This window comes from Thunnus thynnus, chromosome 14 (assembly GCF_963924715.1).
Source record: "Thunnus thynnus chromosome 14, fThuThy2.1, whole genome shotgun sequence".
NCBI lineage: Eukaryota > Metazoa > Chordata > Actinopteri > Scombriformes > Scombridae > Thunnus > Thunnus thynnus.
This window is the reverse complement of record NC_089530.1, coordinates 26,060,514-26,082,797: the sequence shown is the minus strand read 5'-3', so window position 1 is coordinate 26,082,797 and position 22,284 is coordinate 26,060,514. Positions and strand designations below refer to the sequence as shown.

At 38.2% G+C, this 22,284-nt stretch overlaps 1 long non-coding RNA gene across 1 annotated transcript; it reads left to right on the top strand.

The window, feature by feature from the left end:
* Window positions 1-19,602: 19,602 nt before the first annotated feature.
* On the top strand, window positions 19,603-21,672 carry LOC137196541 (uncharacterized). Its single transcript, XR_010931254.1, has 3 exons — window positions 19,603-20,090; window positions 20,457-20,533; window positions 21,445-21,672. It is a non-coding gene; the product is annotated as an uncharacterized lncRNA (long non-coding RNA).
* Window positions 21,673-22,284: the final 612 nt, after the last annotated feature.

Sequence of the window (22,284 nt, the reverse complement as noted above, 5' to 3'; positions counted from 1 at the left end):
GTTACTGATTGCACATTAAAACGCAGGACTTGAACCTCTGTTTCTGATTTTCACAGAGTTATAACACATTTACAGACTAGATCCTTCATAATTTAGTCATGGTAACAGTTTCATGTAACATTTTAAACCCCTTATGGGTAGATATACTGGTTATCACTGTGACAGTTTAGTTTAACTGGGGGTGCAGAATATAAAAAACATATAAAGTTGGAGCACAAAGGAAATTTCTTGTACAAAAAAATAAAGTGATTCCAGTGAAAATGAGCACTACATATTTCATGTCGTGAGCCCATTAAGATGAAGTAGCAATGGATAAGAGTTCATTATGGATTTATGTGGATTAGACTACTGTTTGCTGATATTAACATTTCAGTAAAATGTGGATATTAGCTCGTTAGTGTTGTCTACCTCTGAGTAAATGAATATGATAAGTGTGTTTGATTGCATATCTATTATAGATATGATTAATAGAACACCTGGGAGGAAGATAATTTAAACTGATTATACTGACATTTTGTCTTTTTTTTCACAATGTCAGTATCACATATACTGTAAATTAAAATGATGAAATAGTGAAAATAAAAGATACGCAAAAGTAAAACTGTGTGAGGAAGATACTGAGGTGGACAAAGTCACTTCAAGTTAACTTGTTGACTTTCAGCCAGTTTGTGGCTCAGGAGCTACATAAGTGGCCCACGGTGTTATTTTTTGGGGAAAAAAAAAAAAAAAATGTGTGAAAACAGATTCTTGACGCTTGTATGTTAATCTGCTCTAATATCTGATTAGCATTCGTCCTTGGTGGAGACCAGTGAACCCTCAAGCCTGCTGGTTACAAAGTGAAAGGATTACAGTCTGCCATCAGGGGGTGTAAACATATGCACACACACACACACACACACACATAAATGAAGCTCACACATGGAGAAAAACACAAAATCATACATTCTGCCTATATGTTGTACTATAACCTGAAATTTACTGTAACCTTTTTCACTGGGATTGTCTCTTTTACACCTGGCATTAAAATGTGACCTGTATCTAGATATGTTATAAAGAAAAATACATGTAAAGGCACTGTGATTGGAGCGCGATCCGATTAGCCAGACTACATTTTTCGAGGAGATCAGGCTCACATTGTATTCAGATGTCAGCCAGATGTAAATGCAATTTGTACAGCAGTTGAAAGATCACCAAGCTCCGCCTCATCCTGACAGTTATGGGGCCTTTTTTCTATGAACAAAAACACCATCACAATAACAACATGGCTTTACTGCCAGCTACACCTAAGTCAAACCTTAACCCTAAAACCAAACCTCAAACAGAAGATCAGGACAACATGTCCTCAATTCTCTAAAATGTCTCTATTGTTACTGTACTGGTCCTCAGAAAGATAAATACAACAGTACAAACACACTCACAAGTGGGTCAACTGAACACCTGTACAAACCGCTGCAGCGTATTTTATGTTTCTGAAGCTTGTCATGTTCAATTTTTGTTGACACTGTCAGAGAAATGTTCATATGTTGCAACATACATCACATCATCATACAGTTTTTGATGCCCTGGGATGTTACAGTGTTGTATTGGACTGCAGCACAATAATGTAATGTTAATGCGTGATTTGATGGTTGCTTTGCCAGGTGTTGAGTTTTCTGAAGTTTAAAACTCTCCCAGTGAGCATTTATCCTGTAATTTACAGGTAAAAAAGTTAAAATCAGGGAAAAAGTTAGTTGAAAATGGGAATTTTTCAGACATTTGGGTTACTTATCGCTTCTGTTTAAACATAATTTCAATGACTGCTTTTAAGATAAGTTAAGTTAGAGCTTTATTCATCCTGTCCCATTTTAGATTATGTTTCAGGTATATGGGGTTATAACAGTTTTTTGAAAAAGGGAACATGTCCATAAAAAGGCAATTAAATTCCTTTGGGAGTACATAAATATGCATCTACTGTATTTTGTATGAGGTTGATAAATTGTGCTGTTAGATGCTGGTGGGCATTCATATAAACATATTTGGTTTGTTGTTGATTAATGTGTCTGAATAATCTGATGAGAGTTAGGTCATGTAAATGGCCAGACACGAAAATAAAACAATTCATTCATTTTGAGGGAAATTTAAATGAGTAAAACTGTTTATTAAATGTTGTTAATTAAATGTTATTTTAAATGAAATCAGATCTGAATGAGTATTTAGTATCTGCTACAGTGCATATTGAAATACAGTCATTTAAATGCTGTTGAAACAGTAGCTACATGTTAGATTGCTAATTCATGCTTACTGGGCTGGTTTAAAGCAACATTTTACTGCCAATTTGTTCCCTTGAGTACAATTCATATTTAATTTCTGTTGGATCTCCCTCCTCTAATTAGTTATACTGCTTTTAGCTGTTGTTGTCTGTGTCATTTGTCATGTTCACCAAAGGTAATGTGATGTCTATTCGGCTGTGCCAATTTTTAAAGTCTTGTCATTTTGTCAGCTCTCATGTTTGCAGCACCCAGAGGAAGAGATTTACCAGCTCTTTACTGCTGCTATGAAACAAATAACCCTCGCTCCTAAAGGCGTCCAGTAATGGCTTTAAAGGAAAGAAGTTGGGAGTCTTGTCCTCTTGTTTAGCCTGTGGGGAAAAGGCTGCTGTTCTGGCCACTAAATGATCAATCTATGCGGTGAAGAAATGCCATTCGATCAGCAGATTGGCCTTTCTGGATAAATCTCATTAACTCAGGAACATGCCATTCTGCCGTCACTCATCAAGCCAAAATGTCACAGAAAATTGGCACCTTTGCTCCGAGTGCAGAGAGAATTCATATGAGCCTATGAAATGTTCAACACCTTGAAATGTTCTGTTCACCGCCTTGCAAGGCTGCGACTTCTTATTTTCATTTCACACTCATCTCGGCTTCACCTGGTCGTGCAAGATTGTCGGGAAGTCTGGATGTCTTCCTCATCCGAACAACAGAAGTATAATATATCCCATCGCACATGGTCCTGATGAACAGAATGGGTAGAGCTCGGGACTAAAGTGAGATCAAAAGGGCTCTAAAAGATTTTTGAGCTTGCATGATTTTAAGAAAAGTTTCACAACCTGTCTTTGTATATCATATTTTGTGAGCATGTGGAAAAACTGCATGAATCAATTAAATAAATAAATTTTAAAAAAGCAGAATTTTGTGAAAAATTTGTGAATGTGTTTGCATAAACTTACTTGGAGATAATTCATACATGCATGACAGCAGGTCACATGACAAGACTTTTATCTATACACCACTACCAAACTCTCTAGCTGCAATATATACTTCAGAGAGTAGTTTGACATCCGGGGAATACGCTTATTCGCCTTCTTTATAGAGAATTAGATAATATGATTGATACCATTATCATGTCTGCACTTTAAATACCAAGCTACAGCCAGGAGATGGTTATCTTAGCTTAGTTTAGGCTAGCCGTTTCCCTCTGTTTCCAGTCTTTATGCTAAGCTAAGCTGCCTGTCTCCTTGCTGTAGCTTCACATTTCACAGACATGATATGAGAGCGGTATCTCTTTTAATCTAACTCTTGGCTAGAAATTGAATTAGCATTTCCCAGAATGTCCTTTAAAGGTAAACTGTTTCTTTAAAAGCCACCAAGAGTGATTTCTAGATTTTATTTTTGTGTCATTGATGTGTGCAGTCAGTCGGGGCGGCTGTGGCTCAGGAGATAGAGCAGGTTGTCCATTAATCAGAGGGTCGTTTGTTCGATCCCTAATTCCTCCTGTCCGCATGTCGAAGTGTCCGAGATAAACTCCAAATTGCTCCCGATGGTTGTGCCACCGCCTTGCATGGTAGCTTGCTGCCATCGTTGTGTGAGTGTGCGCGTGAATGTGAGTGTGAACGGGTGAACGAGCAGAGGAAACGCTTCAGATAAAAGTGTTATATAAATGCAGCCGTTTACCATTTCAGTCAGTCAGCGAGTCCGAGCCAAAAAAAGACGAAGGAAGGGGGAGAAACCTTCTTGACACACATGCTAGTTGAGCAGCTTTCATTGGAATAAATGGACCACAGTGTTTACTACATACAGGGTCAGATTCAACTTTCTAGACTAGATGAATTTGAGCGAGGAAGGACGGATCAACGATGCTCTCTTTACTCAACAGGTACCATCGTGATATCCTCGAGGAGTACGTTCATCTTTCATCAACAGGAGATGTCAGGGTGCAGTGGGAGGCGGCGAGGTCATGGAAAAGATCCGCCATTTAACTAGATAATTCATAAAATCTTAATACATCATGTGTGACTGGTCAGATCAAAAGTATTTGTGCTCGTGTAAGATGTGTGAATAACGACATGCAGTGTTACCGTGTGATGAAATGAATTCAGTTATAATTAGAAATGTGACACTGACACCTTTTAATCAAATATTTAGCCTTAGGAGAAGATGAAGAGGGTGAGATAGGAAATGTTGAAATGCTTTTTAGCCGAGAAAGCAGTTTTGTGACATCAGTACACCGCTATCTCTTAAAGACAGCTTTAATCTCAGAAGTTTTGCTGTGAGATTTTTTAGCTTTTTCGAGTTCTGCAGCTGTGAACTCTCTGAGGAGTGTTTAGATGATGACATGACTCAAGTATTTAAACTTTTAGTATAATTAAATTAAAAAGATGCGTATAAAGTACAGAAGGTTGTATTGCAGAACTGTCTTCATCCTCAGGACACACAGTGCTTTGACACAATTCAGCTATTGGAGGAATCAAGTTCCTGAACCTTTGGTACCTTCTATGATCTTTCATATTTCCTTCTGTTGTCCAATGAAGGAATCCCTGTATGATTGAAGCTCCAGAAATCTGTATGTAAATTTCTACTGAGGCTTTCCTTAGCACCGTGTGGAAACTGAACTATGTGGCTCTGCGTTATGAACTACTGAGAAACATCAACCTCTAAATAAACATGCTTTTTGCTGATGTTTTTAAATGTCAAATAAATGATGATCTGGGCTATATTTGTGAGAAAAGAGTGTGTGTGTGTGTGTGTGTGTTCAAGCAAAGTTAGAAGAGCCAGAGCAGATTCCTACTCTGCAAACACAGAGCCAGATATCATGCCTCCCATGTCCATACAACCCTGGGTCACATCTTTGTAATCTGACAGGGAGGAAACTCAGCTAAAAATAAATTCAGGACAGAGACACTGAGGATGTAGAGAATGGAGAAGACACTAGCAGTAAGGCTTTTAGCTTTTTTTGTTAGCTGTAGGCAGAATTTGTAAAGAAGCACCACTGGCTGACATACAATGAGAGAAAGGATGCTTTGTGTTGATCCTGAGGGTGTTTTTGCTTTTAAGCTTGAAGACTACTCTCTCAATGCCTTCAGGGAGGGAGTGAAAGTTTCAAAGATAAAAAAAAAAAATCAGGCAAAAGATTTGAAACATTTCCAGAGCATAAGAGCTAACAAGAGCGAACACAGAAATGCTTCGAAAGCATCTGGGATAGTAAAAAAAAAAAAAAAAAAAGGCTCTCAAAAACCCACAAGAGGAAATTATTAGAGAGACAGTTGGATGCTATGCTTTATTTGACCTGCAAATATGGCAGCTCAAACAGAAATGACAATACCAACATTGTCATTTTTATGGCCTGCTGCTGTAGATTTACTCTCTGGATGCAGCCCAGGATCAGTACGCTACAATGCCAACAGCATCAACAAAACACAAATGTTGCTTCTCCATGGGTGGTTCTGTTGGATTAATTAGTATATTCACCAACTTTGTGTTACATACATTTCAAACTGAGAGAAAGGGGAGCATTTACACTGACCCCCGTGACATCTCCCACAAGGAGTAAATGTCATTTTAGTGAAATGTCCACAGAGTCAAAGAGAAGAAAAGGATGGAATTTAAGATCTTTCTGAATAAGCTGGAAACAGTAAATATTTGAGATGGGAGAGAAGACACCCCCGGTTCATATTTAATTTAACATTTTCTCTCTGTTTTCCTCTTATTTTCTTATTCCAGGCTGGTTTCTGAATGGACACTCAGGCTGAAGTTATTCTCTCTTGGTTTCAGGTATATATTCACCCTGAATAATCTCTGAATAATAAAACATTTGTAGTACTTTAGAATAAACTACACAGCCTTCTTTCACTGTAGTCTGTCATTGGTCATGAGTCTGACCTGATCAGTCATTTAGTGCTACCCCCCCCCCCCCCCCCCCCCCCCCCCCCCTCCCCTTGAAAAGATGGACAGCATCTTCTATTTATTCACTGTTTGGTTAATATTGAGGTTTCAAACAAACGACTCAGACGACCACATGAGTGACAACATTAAAAGACTTGAGAAGGGTAAAGTGACTGAATGTAAATGCACAGCCACTAAAACAACTGAAAGTGCAACTCCTCTGTTTTTCTCAGAGTTGAACAGAAACACAAAATGTGCAAAATGTGTGAAATTCTGCTTCCTTCAGCCCACCGTTCTGGTTTTTAAAGTGCCTCTGTGACACATGTGCTCTGCAAAAAACATTTTCTTGCGTGCTAGCAGACAGATTTAGCAAGGTTAGTGGCAATGTTAATTAGAAAAGCACAGATTTTCGCAGCGAAATATGTCTCTGTTTTGTTGTGAATAGATTGTTTTCTTCATCATTCATGCTGTTCATACTAAACACACGGTACTTTGTTTATTCCAAAGAGACTTTTGTTGCTGCTGCCTGAGACATATAATGCATCACTGCCTGTGAACAAAAGGAAAAAAAAAGGAAAGAGGCACAGCAAAGTTGCACTGTATCATGTATCATAGGAGAAAATGTTCAAGATTATTACTTTAACATTCTCATTATCTTCTATGCGCTTTGGGACTCCCCACTGCTGAGCTGCCTGTTTGAAAGTAAAGTGAGGCTGTAGAAAGAGATGCATACACAGCAAACCCTCCCCGTGAACACAAGTGAAATAAATAAAACAAAAATGGTCAGCCCTTTGTTCTAATAGAGTCCATATATAGGACAAAAGAGTCCATAAATACTGAACTGTGCTCTGTGAAGCAGACCGGCTTCCCAAAGGGTTTCAATCAGCCGGCGCGGTACTCGTCGTCTTTCCAGTCCTGCTTCAGCCCGGTTTGAACTGCTTCCCATTATTGGACAGAGAGAGACTGCTCAGCTCTTAAAGCCTGCAGTCACTCAGGCTTATCTTAATAGAGATCTCCCTCTCAGCCCGAACAATCTATTGAATCATGTCAATTTGGCAGTGAAGGCCAAGTGAAAACACAATATGGTGAAGAGTTTATATATAGTGTAGTGCAACGGTGAATGCCCTGTGGTATTGTCTATTTACAGCACGGATTGAAGGTTCATAGATGTCATTAATTCACTTGAACCAGTTTTAAGAAAGTTTTTAAATTTTAAATTTGCCAAAAAAAAAAAAAGTTTAAATCTATGAGAATTTAATTTATGAGAATGAAAGAAATCCCAAGCATCTCTTAGATTATTAGTGTTATTGATTAGAACAGAATATCATCAGGTGTAATTTGAGAGTAAATGAATGTAATAAAAGTCTTCCAACAAGCCTCTTTTATGTCACTGAGTTGAGGAATGAACGACTTTTGGAACAGATTAACTTGATTGGACACAGATCAAGATATGGCAAATCACTGTAATCACGGCAATCACTGAGATTTGGTGAGATGTCAGTTGAAAACCTAGCTCAAAATATTTAAGTTTCATTATTGGTAATTCATATCACACAACACAACCGTGTGATGTTTGATTAAAAAATATATATATCAGTATTCAGTTGGTTGTAATCTGCAACCTCACCACTAGATGCCACTAAATCCTACGCATTGGTCCTTTAAGTTTAAAGTTAAAGAATTGGGAATGTGTTTTTAATTAAGTACAAACATGTGTGTGCAAAATTAAGTCTCCAAAACCACAATAAACCCCTGCAAGTTGAGTAAAACTGGGTATCTAACCTTGATACCTTTCTATGTAGTATCAAATATTGAAAAGTTGGCATCCATGGCTTGTTTACGGTTTCTATGATTAATGTAAATCATTAGACTTCGCTAACTTTAGACCATAATTTATTTAGTTCTTTATTGAACACTGATGCACTGAACATGTTTTGTTCAGTAAAAAAAGGTAAAATAAATAAATGTATTTTTAAAAGTAATGTTTTAGTATAAGTGCCGAAACTTTGGTATCGATTTGGAACAAATAGCTGAAATGTTTGGCTCTTTCACTTTGATATTAATGCAGATCAAAATATAGCGTTTAATGTGATTGCAGCGGTGTGTACTGTTTTAGATTAATGACTGAATAATGTCACATGTAAGCTCTTTCCTTCAGCTGATAACAGTAAATACCTGTAGCCACCAATAGACCCAGAAATGCCACTATTTGCACATGACTAATAGTTTTTAATAGTGAAGGATTTCAGCTGCAGCTCCCCAGATATCACTATTCATAGAATTTTAATGTAATACTATATTGATCACATATTCCAGCTGAGTTCTCCTCTTTTGAAATGCCGGCAGCCTCTAAATTGACTGGAAATTCAAAGACCAGTGTAAATGAACAGTTCACTCCCACAATATTTTTATGTATGACTAAAATATGGCAGCCAATCTATGAAGTGGAGCTTTTTCCATCTACTTTACCACTGGTAACTACTTGAAAATTTTCATCACTTGTTTTGCTCTGAGAAATGCCCGACACTTGGAGCCAGAATCTTCAATTACCATTCCTTCAGACAGATGTTATTTTCCTCTGAAACCCTGTGTGCTGGCCTGTCCCTTCTCTCCTCAGCCTCTCCTCCACCAGGCATGAGGGCGTTAAACTAAAACCCCTCATAGATCACACAGCAACATCACTACTGTCCTTAAAACAGCCTCTTCGTAACTGTGTCTCATTTTGAAGTAAAATGGGTTGGGTGCTCAGCTGGAAGTTTTCCACTGCCCTGGAAAGCTGCAGGGCTTCTATGCTTATTGTTTTCAGACGGACAGACTGACATCTTTCTTTGTGAAGTTAGTTTTACATATCTATCTTTGTTCTGTATTTGCTCTCGCTCCTTCTCTCTCGATTAAAATGCCCATCACTGCAGATTTAATTCACCGGTTAGTCAGTTCCTTCTGTAGAGCCAAATATGAATTAGACTGAGGGCAGTAGACAGGCCGCACTGACAGAACATAATTACAGTAAAAGGTCAACAGAGACCCAATCTGCTCTAACGATAGGATGGGAAATGTTGGCTGAGTCAGAGAGTGTTACACACTGGCAGAGACAGACACAGCTGCTGGTCATTAACCAAGGTGTTTAAACTTGTTTAAACTTCAGAACCAGTTTGTTGTTAGATTAACTTTTATTATTGTAAAACACCAGTGCTATACTGTTATATAGGCTCATCATTTTTGGTCCATACTACTTTCTTATGGTATACAACATGTACTATGTATTAAGTATTAGGGATGTGCAGAGGGCTCAGTATTTGTATTTATAAATGTATTTGTTGAGGCAGCAAAATTATTTGTATTTGTATTCTAATAAAAGTGGAAAGAGGCTCAAAAATCCTGTTTTTGTTTTTATTACACTTTTAATTTTAGAAAATTAAAGTGTTACAATAAATATTCATGAATAAACTACCTTAAGAAGGAAGTACCCACATCAGGTCTTGAACTGGAGTCTCCAAGATCATAGACGACTGCGCTGACTACTGAGTTACCTATTTATACTCCCATAACACAGAGCCTATTTTTTACAACATAACTTTGTGGAAAGGAGAAGGGGAACAGCAGGTTATGGAGAGTCCCTTGGGAGCACTTTGTGTGTGTCAGTAGTTCAGCTTTATCTCTGGGGAACACCCCCAACTCCGGGAGTGATGTCCAAATAAGGAAATGTGCGTCATGTAGCAGGTGGATGTGACTCCCCTCGTTGAGACCTGCTGATAGATGTAACAGCGGAGCAGTGGAGAGAGACTGAGATAGCGATGTAACCGACCTGTGCGCTGGTATATGACTTTTTTTTTATTCCCAAAAACATATAATTTTTAAAATATTTGTATGAAACAAATATTCATAAAAAACCCACTATTTGTGCTTTGCTGAATAACATATTTGTATTCAGTATAACACTAGAATTTTCTATATTTATTCAGGAGTGTGGTCTTTCAATTTGAAACATGATTTCTTGATTTCATGTTCAGGTTTTGTAATGCTTTCCTGCAAAAACCCTGCCCTCATGTTCAAATAGTCCCTGCTCATGTACAGATTTGCTTTGCTCCTGCTCAAAACTGTCTGCGCTCAAACATACTCTCACTTGCTCAGATGTTGTGTGCTCCAGTTTAAGTCCTTCTCTTGTATTCAGGTTGATTCTGTATGCTTGTGGATTTTCTCTGCTTGCACTCAGATATACTGTATTATTGCTTGTGCAATAGTCCCTCTCCTTGTATTCAGGCTGCTTCTGTGCACTTGTGAAACATGTGCTCTCAAATCTCTACCCTTGCTCTCAGATTTTTTGTGCATTTGAACTTATGCTCTCAGCAACAAGGAAGTGCTCTGACTCTGTAATTTTGCCTTTTAATTTCCTGTCTGCACCAGAAGTGGAGATACGTCACATTGTGTACAACATTTGCTGTGTGTGGTCACCTTGTGCCCACATTTAAGCAAATATCTGACCGTGTTTTATGAATAAATGCAGAGTGAGGGTCTCTGGCACAACTTCACCTACTTCCAAGGTGCACGGAGAAGGGAAATAAGTCTAGAAAGATGAGAACTCCTGCAACACTTGTATTATGAGGAACAACTTTATTAATTGACCGACGCGTTTCGGCTTGTGGCCTTCAGGGTCATCATAAAAAACATTACAAACACCATTTAAATAAAGTAAGTTGGGTATGAAAAAAGGTAAAAGGACCCTCTATATAAAGCACTTTACAAAGCCTGTATGCCATATCTAATAGGCACGTTTTTGGATGAACCCAAGTACCACCCCCTAGTTGCACCTTTCTAGTTAAGGGACCAAATATAGTGTCACCCATGTCCCTTCTTTGACAACGATTGGCCTGAAACCACATTGACCATATATCCAACCCATCTTTGTAGATGTCCCATCAGCTGATATGTGTCTATTTGTATATGATTGGTTGTCTTTTATACTTTTTTTTTTTTTTTTTACCTTTTTTCATACCCAACTTACTTTATTTAAATGGTGTTTGTAATGTGTTTTATGATGACCCTGATGAAGGCCACAAGCCGAAACGCGTCGGTCAACTAATAAAGTTGTTCCTCATACTACAAGTGTTGCGGGAGTTCTCATCTTTCTGTTTTATAAATAAAAATGATATACAATTTAATTTTGCAATGTTTTTGCCATAATAATCATTAATTACAGTTACTCCTTTGTATTGTGTGTTGTGTTTATATTATTCACACCCAAATTTTCTCATGGGACAGAAAAGTTCAGGACTGAAATAAAATGAATTGCATCGTGGGACCACAGTGTGCATCAACAGCACACTGAAAAATTGAGTAATTCATTTACTTTTACAATATGAATGCATTATATACTCAAAACCTGTTTAGAATTAATATTGTGACCTTGTCTGATCCTTTCTGAATATCGTTGCTCGTGCTGAATAACTCTTCTTGTGTTTATGCCAATAATACATACTGCTGTCACTGCTGCTGCAGGAAATGCATCTCTCCATGGTTTTTCTGTGTGAAGACCTAACAGACACCAGAGGGGTTTGAAACAGTACTTGTGAAACTTTTATGGACCGGGTGTAGGTTGAATCCCTGTTGTGTCGAATCACATGATGACCAAATTATTATTCTTTTAATGATAGTTGAGAATGTGCCGTTAAAAACATGTTATCGCATCCAGAAAAGATACAACATATGTAGAATTACATATACACGACCTAACATCATGGAGCCTACCTGCACATGTGCACAAACATCAAAACACACACACAAACACAAACAATGTAGCATCAATGTTTTATTTGCCAAGGTTGTTGTTCTCTCTTGTTGAAATCAACCTCCGCTGGCGGCTTCAAAACAACAAAGTGATTCTCTGTCTTGATGTAAGGCTGCTATAATAAATTCATTAGAACAAAGCCTGTGTGTTCTTGTATTTCTTGACATAATGAGACAGACAAGGTCAAGAAGAGTACACACAAGAAAAAACAGAGCTGATTATCCCTCCAGTAGCCTCGCAGGAAATACATTCATTTCTAAAGAGCACTGCTCCAAAATGTAAAACACTATATGAAGTCAATATTTATAAACACTTTACAGTTAAAACAGAGACTGTAAAGAATAATGGCCGTAGTCACCGTGACGTCTGGCACTGACAAAATGGATATGAGCCTGAAATGGTCCACATGTAAAATAGCAAATAAGGCCCAAATATCCCAAATCAAATGTGGGCCTTTTAAGGTAAAGATGCTCGCGCTGGATGTGGGCCAGTTCTGGTTTATCTGGTTTGTTCTTGGTTGACATATGGCATTGCTATGGTTTGCTTGTGGCCCAGATCTGGGAACACGGTATGTGGGTCGGATGAAAGTGCCAAAAGTGTTGGTTGTGAACCCGGATCTGGGCCACAGAAATTTTGCTATCTGGGTAGAGGGTCTTTTAGTACAACCAAACGCTGAACAAGACTTTTTTAAGGCGACCTAAATGTAAAAATGATTTTCATTTGAATTCCCTTCCTCAGGTCTTGTCGACTGGAGGCCAGGTTCCAGTCTAGCTCTAGATTCATAAGTAGTATACAAACATGAAATTGGTATCAATCTTCTCATACTTCTCGGCAAAGATGCAAATTTTCCAAAATCTTATGTTATGAATTGTTCTTCCATACTGTAATTTAGCTTTCTTGGTCTGTTCTGTACACATAACATCTATTGCATGTCTGTCCATCCATGAAGAGGGATCCCTCCTCTGTTGTTCTTCCTGAGGTTTCTTCCATTTTTTCCCCATTTAAGGTGATTTTTTGGGGGGGTTTAAAGCCCCTTGAGGCAAATTTGTGATTTGTGAATTTGTGATGTTGAACTATATAAATATATAAATAAATGACATGAACTATTCCTTTGAATTAACTTGACAAAACAGAAATAGAACAACACTTAACACATAATCTTGGTTGCAGTATGTTTCATCCAGAACTAGCTGTATTTGAATGTAATTCATGGGAGACAGTGCTTTGTTTGTGGATTATATCACCAAGTGATAACATATTTCTACAGAAGAGATCTGAACATAGAAAGACACCAAAAGGTATTTCATATGTGGATAGCTTAAACAAGAAAACAATTAACTATTCAACTAAATCCGTTTGTTTGACGTTATCAAAAGATGGTTAAAAAAAAAACAACAGTGACCAGTGTTAAAGTCTGACACTTTACACTCTGAGAGGTTTTTCGACGTGGTAACATCATCACTTCACTTCTGTGTTTGCTTCTGAGACAGAACAGTAATATTTTTTTAAAGCACTTCATGGACTGGCACCAGCTTATCTTTCTAAAATCCTCACACCCTGTTCTAACACTGGACCCCTCAGATCTGCTTCATTCCACATTCCCACTTTAAATCCAGAGGCGATCAGGTATTTTCCTTTGTTGGCCCTGAACTGTGGAACAGTTTTCCTCTCATTATTACACCCTCCCCTTCAAATGATATCTTTAAAACCCATCTTAAGACTCATCTCTTTTCTTTAGCCTTTTAAAAGTCATTATGAAGACATGACTGGTCACGCTCTGCTTTTATTATTTTTATTATTTGTTCTCTGTGCAATGCTGCTGTGTTTTTATGATTTTATCTAAATGTTATTTATTCTGTTCTTCATATGTGATTTTATTTTATTGTCATCTCTCTGTTAAGCACTTTGGTCAACATTTGTTGTTTTTAAATGTGCTTTTATAAATAAACTGACTTGACTAATTTGCTCACATGTCCACAAGAGGCTGATTTATGTGAAAACCTAAAAATGATCATTACTATTGACGGAGCACCAGGAGCGCAGGTCTGAGTCATCAGTAACCAAAAGATAATTTGTCAGCCCAGCCAGTGTGGTTTTGCTGGATCTTAGATGCGGACTAAAATTTGTCAAAAAGCTTATCATTTGATAAATAAGTGGTGGGTTGTTTGGCTGCGATTTTTCAAGCAGATATGAGGTCACAATTAAGCTGATGAGTCACGATTGAATCACTATGAGAGGACAAAATATGAATTAAAATGTGGATTTAAACAAATCAAGGTTTAATTTGTTGTTGGTGAAACATTGGTGATGGAAAGCGTTCGTATTTAGCTATCTTTGTGTTGGTGTGCGAGGTTAAATCAATATGAAATCCTTTCTACCTCTACACCCTCATGTGTCACTGTCTGTACCTACTCTACCACAAAGTTATAATCCTTTAATACTGAACTCTGCCTCTGAACCCCTCTCTCTCTCTCTCTCTCTGTTTCTCTCTTGTCACTCCGCAGACAGCGGGTACATTCATCATCGTCATTCTTACATTTATCAAAAGTTTTAGAAAAAGTGGCTTCAACCCAACTTTTAGCTTTTATGTGTCATAATAACATCTTTGAGAAGTTTCAGTCAGCTTTTAGAGCTTTACATAGCATAGAAAGCGCCCTCCTCAAGAAAACCAATGACCCCCTTTTAGCAGCCGACGGGGGGGGGGGGGGGGGGGGGGGGGAGAGCGCAATTTTAATTCTTTTAGACTAGTGCAGCTTTTGACAAAGTAGATCATGCCATTTTAACTGGCTGTCTTTAAACCTGGGTTAGCATCAGAGACACTGCACTTAGTTGGTTTTTATTCTTACCTTTTAGAAAGAACCTCTTCAGTCACCATTGGTGACTCGTCTTCTACAACTCACATTACCTGTGGTGTACCGCAAGGTTCAATTTTAGGTCCATTTTTTATTTTCTATTGAAATGCTTCCACTTGGCCAAATCATCCAACGTCACAATGTCTCTTTTCATTGCTACGCAAATGACTCACAGTCATACTTTCCCCTGAGAAAAAAGCCTATCTGCTGCTGTAGATTGTCTCAGTGATGTAACCCAAAATCAGAAATCATATTGTTCAGTCCCCCAAACCCAATCAGTCTCATTGAGAGTGGCCTTGGTCCCTTGTCTGCTAATGTGAAGCCTGCTGCCAGAGCTTTGGGAGTACTGTTTGATTCAGTTTTACGCTTTGAAACACAGATCAAAATAGTTTTCCAGTCCTGAATCCTTCAAATAAGAACCATCTCCAGAATTAAACCAGTGCTCTCATACTCTCACCTGGAAAAGGTAATTCATGCACTTATTTTCTCTAGACTTGACTACTGTAACTTCCTCCTTTCTGGCATAAACCAAAAGTCACTCTCTCACCTCCAACTAGCTCAGAATGCAGCAGCTCGGCTTACTTCTTACTGGTTTTAACAGACGACATCACATCACCCCAATCCTGGCGTCTCTCCACTGCCTCCCTGTTCAATTTAGAATTGATCTTAAGATTTTACCGATCACTTTAAAAGCTCATCTAAGCTACATAATAGAAATGTTGACCCCATATGAGCCAATTCGCAGTCTTAGATCCTCAGGTGGGCCCCTCTGACCGTTCCAAAGTCGAGGCTTAAATCTAAAGGTTACCGTGCTTTAACCGTCAGGGCCCCTCGGCTTTGAAACAACCTGCCTGAGGAGATAATCAGTGACTTCTTTTAAATCACTTCTTACATCCCATTTTTATAGACTTACTTTTATGTGGCTTTTTATTGCTTTTATTATTTTTATTTGTATTTATTTAGATTTACATTTTTTAACTTTTATCTCTTTTAACGTCTTTATCTTTCATCATCCTTCTGTCTTCTCTCTACTGTGTTTTTGCATCTTATTTTAACTTTATCTTAACTGTATATTAATTTTGTCTTCCTTTTATTTGGCCTTACTTTTTGGCTTTCTGATGTTATATTGTCTTCTGAATATTCTACTTTTGCTTTGTCTGCCAAAGCACTCTGTGAACTCTGTTTTTAAAAGGTGCTATAAAAATAAAAGTTATTGTTTTTATGATCAGCCAGTAGTCAGCCTGTTTTTGTGATCATGTTGTTTTTATGCTTTTATGAAATCAACAGACTCCCTGCAACCTTCCTCTCAGTCAGAACATACTGTTACGTCTTCTTCTTGAGAAAAGTAATTGTTTTTTTTCTACCTTTTTCTGAAAACAAAAACTTGAAAGATGCTATTTGACAGATGCTAGAGCCACATAAAAACTCTACACATATTGGCTTTAAAGTCTGAATGTTTGCTAGGATCAGGGTTTGAACTGATATCCTCACCATTCAACGTGAGGCTTTTTCACCACCAGGCGGTCTGTTTTTTCACATTTCCTTCATACTGAGAGATATGAGAGGAGGTGACCGTTCGAAGGCTCTACAGTTATGGCTTTTAAAAGATAATTCCTTGGAGTCACAGGGTCTTTTTTTTTTTTTTTAGAGGTTTTACAATGTGAAACTAACCAAAATGCCCTGCAGGGAGAAATCAAAAGTCTAGCCGAAGCAAAGGGCTCTGAAATGTAACTGCAGAAAGAATGACAGACATCAAAAAGCATCTATTTTACAATCTTCCAAAAGCAGATATTTTCTGTTGTGTGAATCCCACACATGAGAGCAGTCAAAATGTTTAGCGGTTAATCTTGAGAAAAAAAAAATCACAAGGGAATAGAGCAATGGGAGGAAAGTCAAAGCATTGATATATCTCTCCAACATCTGAAATATTTCCACAGAAAAATAAAAGCAACTCATCCTGTGTTCTTTACCAGTGTGAATTTGGACATTAACTGATACGGCTATGTTTGGAAATGTATGACCTCCAAGGATTCAGCCCACACCAAACTTCAGAAGAGTTATCAGACCTCACAAAGCGTGTTGGGAATGTAATGAGCTATTATAGATTCTGGACTTCTTGGGTATACCATGCAGGATAGTTTGAAAAAAAAAAAAAGATTTTCTCTTCTCTTCAGCTCTTTATTTGAATTTTTACTTTTTATATTTTTCATTTTATACATAGGATATGTTGTCAAGACTGTTACACCGAACATTTTAAAATGTCCCTCGGATCACAGAGCGTTCTTTTTTACATTTCTCATTTTAACAGATGTTTAAATTGAAAAGTATTGATTGCATGAAAACAGAAATGATTTATGGTTTAAGGCAACAACACCAGAATCCTAAAAGTAAATGGAAGATAGGAATACCTGAATACAAAAAAAGGATCTATAAACCTAGATCTCTAAACATTTTTGTTTGAATATAACAGTGTAAGAACAATCAAAAATAGGTTAACAGAGTAAATCATCCAACTATGTTTAGGTTAATTTAGTTTGTACAGTTGGATAAACTAAAACTATGTGAACTAAGTACGTAACTGAAGAATGTTGCACTTCATTCCTACTGTGTGTCATCCATTGTTTTGTCATTATTTTATTGTAGGCTACATGTTTGAATAAAACCATGCTAAAGGGTAAGGCTGGAAATGTTCTATATTTTAATTATTGTCAACAAATCTTATAACCTGAAGTCGTCCATGGAAACTGTTTGGAAAAGGACGGGCACTTTCCAAAAAAAAAAAAAAAACTTGGTAAGTGATTGGATGAAACATCTGTCCATCACAATCTATCCCCATCTTACCTTGCAAGGCAGCTGGATTCACGACGCTGATCGGCCCACACCACCAGTGGTCCGGACACAAGTGGATAACTTGAAGCCTGACAAGATGGATTCTCATGTGATCTCGTGATGTCGTTATCTCGCAGGTCCAGCTGCCTCACAAGGTAACAAATCTTATGTGCAGAGCCAAACCAACGATGAACTCATCCTACTTACAAGTATTGTGTGTGTCAAGCCCTCCAAATTAAACGACCAAATATGTTGTTTGACCATGTGACTTTTCTAATCTGGCACCCTGATCGGCAGTAATCGGCAGGACAACATCATTTGTCTGCGTTTTTTTTTTTTTTAATGATGTGATTAAGGTCTGGTTAGGTTTGGGGAAAGATCATGGTTTGGATTAAAATGATCACTAGTTATGGTTTTTTAAAAAACTGTCTCAACTTGTGGTTGAAAATGTGACACTTGCAGTTGGAAATGGGAAAGCAAAGTCCACTTACTGCAAGTTAAACCATCGATCCAACCTACCACCTGAGTGGCATCTGTCACATACAGGTCGTTTATGGCCGACTGACATTACAACCTATTGTGCTGTTTTTCTTGGGTGGACATGCTCCTTCTGAAGTTTTCTATCTTTCACTGTTTTTACTCTTTGGAGACATTTACAGACAAGTTCCAGTAACCGCTCTCTTCAGGGAAGGAACATGTCACCCAGTGCAGCGGTGTGACTCATTGTTTTTAATAGTTTTTGAACAACGGAAGTCTACAACACAGAGGAATAAGATATATCAGACTTTGGATACACAAACAGTACTTGGAAGATAAATTCATTGTTGGTTTGTCTCTGCACATGAGATTTGTTCACAATAAGAAAAATATAGAAAATGTCCATTCTTATCCTTTAACATGGTCTTAAAATGATAAATCTGCTGCTGAGAAATCAGAAACAGTGACAAATAAATACCATAGAACCATACATGGGAAAACTGCATCAATGCGTGAGATAAAACCCCCTCACAACTCCCTCTGCCAAGAGTCAACAACAGAGAATATCACATAACACTGTCACCGGGTTGAGTGTGTGTGTGTATTTGTGTGAGCATGTATGTGTGTGTGCATATATGCATCTGTGATTGATGGATAACGTTGCCAGTGTGGAGAGCAGACATCTGTGCCAATAAAATATTACATGTTGCTATCAGTGAGCTGTCATGTTGCTCATCCCTTTGTGAAGGCTCATTTCCCCTCAGCACAATGAGGAGCCAGAAAACACTGCTCTCCTGATAGGAGCTCCTATGTGGAGATAGCCGGCGGCCAGAGTGTCTGTGTGACTGTCAATAATAAATAAACTGAGAATGAAGCTGTGAAGAGGGAGGCTGCTAATCAACTGGAAGACCTGCGTTCCAGCCCCATGACGTTGGTGAGTGTCAAGCTCAATACCGCCTTGGTGTGAAGATGAAGCTGCCTGTAGGAGACACAAAATGAGGAACCATAAGCACACTTTCAGAGTTTTAGAAAGTTTCTTCCTCATCATTAATGGTATCTCATGTAGAGATTTTCAAATTCAAACAAACTGTGAGGAGCAGGGCTGGACTGGGACAAAAATTCAGGCCGGGAATTTCACACCTACCCAGGCTACCTCATAGACCAGGTGTACTCAATAGGAGGACTCCAGTCCAGATCCACACAAACAAACACAAATGACAATCCAGACATAAATCTGCATGTTTCCGCACAGCTAAATCTTCAAAGCGCATCACAAAGGTGCTCTCATTTCATCTCCCAGTCACAGTAGCATAACACCACAACTACAGAATTAAACTGACTGAAATCATCATATTAAGCTACAATCAGAATAATAGTTGAGTCAGCAACACAGCAACAGCAGGCAATCAAGGCCTGAACGGCAAACACAAGAAGCTCTTCTATGAAATAAGAAAATAATGTATGAGTGAAGACAAAAGGTGCCACTTTTCCCATTGAAATATGCTTTTTTGAACATAGTTTGTAGCTTAGGCTACTCTGGTTGTGCATGTTCTGTGCATGGGATGTAATTTTACTGTTCATACACCAAATACTTATAAGTTACTCCTTCAGATCGCAATTATGTTCAGTTTGTAACTGTTAAAACATATGTAAAAGGTATGTGCAACAGTTATTTCCCATGGCTTGTTAGCTAACGTTAACATAAGTGATGCTGCTAATTGCGATGCTAATTAGTTAGCATAATACAGCCTTTGGAAATGCATTGATTATCCAAGCAATTTAGCTTATGTGCTACAGTGTATACACACCTGTCGTGGGCTAGTGTTTGTGACCTTGTGTCTTTTTTGCAAACATATCGCTGATTTTTGGCAATTTCACCATGTTTTTGCCGTGATTTACCTTAATAATTTTGTATTTTGACACTGGCCTGACAGCTCAGGCCAATCAGGAGATGAATCAGGTCGGCTAGCGGGAATTGGCCCACCGGTCCTGAGGCTCAATCCGGGCATGGTGAGGAGTCTCTTTTAAGTATAACAGCTCAATTACGAGATGTGTCAGTAATACAAAGCTGTTACAGAGAGTGTTCTCACCATCTCAGTAACAGTGTGAAATGTCAGCAGAGGAAATACTTTCTGTATTCCTGTTGAAGATATAATTAAATAGCCCAGGTCCAGGTGAATGTAGGTTATGTCTGAGTGTGCTGTTTTTTCGGTCTATACACACAAGATAAGCTTCAGGTTTCCAGGACAGTCAAAGAATTTTTTCACTTACTTTCTGTTTCTGAACTGAAGCTAATCTATACTTAGTGTTTCTGACCTGAAGTTAATTTATTTTCTTTTGTTTCTGAACTGAGACTGATATGTTTCTTATCTGAAGCTGACTTACCTCCCCGTGTGACTGAACTGAAGTGGGTCTCATCAGCTCTCTTGACATTCAGCGACGCCAAGAAGAGAGTGAGTGATTACAGCCCCAACCATGATGAGAGATGACAAGTGACTCTGCCTAAATGAACAACCTGTTTCATCTCGATGTTTTCACCTCTCTTTCTGTTAGTCTCTGTGTGTCCCTCCAGATAGTGCTGCTCCTCTCCTGAAGAAAAATAATGACATTATTAATTAACACTCACTCAGGGAGGAAACCCCTTCCCACTGCAAAGTGCCATCAAACCCACACTGGAGAGCTGAGCTCATTCAGAATACTAAAAGCACCAGATGAAAAACAGTTGCGTAGTGGTGTTTTGTCTCTGAGCAAAATGAACGCTGGTTGAAGTTAAATGAGGCACGCAAAATGCTGGAGCAACGTTTACAAATTGGGAGCTAATTTATACCCTTGAAACACTTTTAGGCAATTAATGGTAATGACTAATCGTTCAACTGATTATTTCTCTGCAAAAACTTGCCTGAAAAATTCCACAGCAGCTTTACACAGAGACTGTTACATATGTAATTTAGTTACGAATAGATTTTTGTTTTTTTTTCCTTGAGCAATCTTACAGCACACAACATTTACACTTCAATCAGGTTCACATGATGCCAGACCAACTGGCAGATAAAAACACAGGTTTGTTATGGAGACAGTTTTAGACCGTGTGTTAGACAATTTGGCAATTTATATGACAAACATAGTATTGGGTGCTTGCTCTAGCTAAATTTGATTGGACTGGAAACTTTTCCCCAAGCTAAATTTGTTTGTAAATGTCCCATTTATTCCACTATGAGTGAATGTCTGCTATTTCCTCCTGTTACTACTACTGCTTTTCCCACGCTGTCAAAATCACTTTATTCACGTTCCTCGAGCCAAGGTCAGTAAGTCCCAAGATGCCATTCTTTAAATATTGCTGCAATACTGCTATTCTGTCTTTCAGCCTTGTGCACCCCCACCTCCTTCCCATCACCACTATGACCTTCATCAAACCCAGGGACACTCACCCACAAAGGTTTCCATCAACCACCTGCTGCCTCCAATCCACCACCACCATCATATAGACTTCATATGGGCCTACACTTTCATGAAGATGCTTCACATTGATGGAGTCTAATTGCCAAAAATCTTTCTGTTGCTCACATCAATACATTTTGTGATGCACTTCCAACTGGTCTCTCCCTATTGAACTGTCTCTTCTTGGCTGTTTCAGTGTTTCTGAATGTGCATATAAGTAGGAAACTAGACAAACTTCTGAAATGTGAATGTTTCTGATGCAATGCAATTATACAAAACATGGTTATTATTCTTAACTGCAACAATTCACTATATTTATTGCCTGAATTCAGAAAAGTTTTCTGTAAATAATATTTTAACATGTTCCTTTAACAAACTAATGTTTCTTGTTCACTTGTAGCGTATCTTACCTTCTTCTCATCAGAGAAAGAGAAATATGTCATCTGACATGAAATTGTGTATTTAAAATGTATTTTTGCCTTTACTGAACAGAGCATGTGAGGAAGGTGTTGTATTCAGTTATTAATTGTTCTGTTCTACATTAGACCATAATGTGGTGTTGTAGGCTAATAGACTATAGGAAAAAGGCAGGAAGTGACTTGTGTTGTTTCAATTGCATGGATGTATAAAGAGAACACGCTCTATGGGCCCCAGCACCCATAGAGCATGCTCACTAGAGACTTCCACTGGCCGAGACGGCTGACTTTTGGTTTAGTCCTCCGCTAATTTGAATGGGGTTAAAATAATTCAATCATGCGGCTCTTCT